The sequence below is a fragment of the Myotis brandtii genome, unplaced genomic scaffold (assembly GCF_000412655.1).
Source record: "Myotis brandtii unplaced genomic scaffold, ASM41265v1 scaffold240, whole genome shotgun sequence".
Classification (NCBI taxonomy): domain Eukaryota; kingdom Metazoa; phylum Chordata; class Mammalia; order Chiroptera; family Vespertilionidae; genus Myotis; species Myotis brandtii.
In genome coordinates, this window is record NW_005359064.1 from 4511205 (window position 1) to 4512711 (window position 1507).

Below are 1507 nucleotides of genomic sequence, written 5' to 3' on the forward strand. Positions count from 1 at the left end.
AGAGGCAGTCACTGCGCGTGTTGGTGCCGATGGGGTTCTGCCTGCTCAGTGTCCGCCCGCCCTTCTCGGCAAGTGCCCTCCTCGCTCTGCTTCCACTCAGTCTGGATGCCACGACCCCTGCCCTGGCTCCCGACCTGACCAATCCTGTCTCGGGCAGGGTTATGGTTTCCCTCTGGACCAAAAACAGCCCAGGGAAAAAGAATGCAGAGGAGAACAAACCTGCCCATGTGTCCTGCCTTCCAGCCTGTGCCGCCCTGCCTCCTTCCACCCGGACTGCCTTCCTCACACCCGCCCTGGACCCCTCTGTGCCCTTCCTGGCCTGGCTTCTTTTCAGGGCTCTCGCTGCCTGAATTCCAGCCACCCGGACCCCTCCCTCTTCAGTGCCTGAACACATCAAGCTTGCTCCAGCCTCCAGGCTTCTACATTGGCCTCTGCTGGAACGTTCTTCTCTCAAATACTACAGAGGCTTGCCCTCTCTCGCCTTCACATCGTGGCTTACACGTCAAATACCTGATGCAGGGCCTCAGAGAAGCTGTTCTAGGTCTAAAGTCCCTCAGCCGCTCCCTGTCGCATCACCCTCTCATACCTCCTCCACAGCACTCACTGGATAGCTGAGGTTTTCTTGTTCATTATTTGTTTATTATCTGTCTCTACCACTAGCTTCTACACTCTTTGAGGGCAGGAAACTGGTGTGATCAATTCACTGTTGTGTTCCCAATACACAGTGATGGCACTTTGTAGATGCTGAATGTTTGTTGAATGGCTTAATGCCCACATGCCAGGAAGAACACCCAACACTGAGGTGGCCCATCTCTACTGAGCCTTCTAGCTCATTCTCGGGAGCTGTCCCTGATCTTCCTGCTCCAGCCTCCAGGACTCCTGGCTCTCCCTCACATACACCAACCTTCTTGCCTTATAAACTTCCCACATGCTAATTCATCCTCTTCCCCAAGGGAATCTCATTCACATTTCAGGGGTTCCTACTTAAATGTCACATCTTCAGGGCAGCTTTCCCTAAGCACACACCACCAGGACAGATTATATGACTACAGAGGGGCCTCTAACTTCCCTTCATGCACCCCCTTCCGTTGTAATTTTATCCCAGCTTCTGGGATTATTTGATTGACATGCCTCCCCCACTAGAATATGAAGGCAAAGACTATCTTGGTCCCCAGGAATTCCCCCAACATTTAGTGTAATGCCTTGTGTTCCGAAGGTGCTCAATGAAATTTGTGGAATAAATCACTGAATGTCAGGGGCCTGGAATGGGAAAGTAGTGTGAGCAGAACTGAAGCTAGAAGAGAGAAGGCAGAATAATAGGTGGCAACAGGCACCACCAAAAGGATGACTAAGAGACTAGACACCCCAAAAAGGTGCTAGAAAATCAGAGAAGAACCCATAGTCTTACAGGGTATAAGGAGCAGGGGAGGGGGGAGTTAAAGCAGAAAGTTTAGCAACGCTGCCACCTGCAGTAACAGGGAAAAAGGAAATGTGCCAAATGAACTGG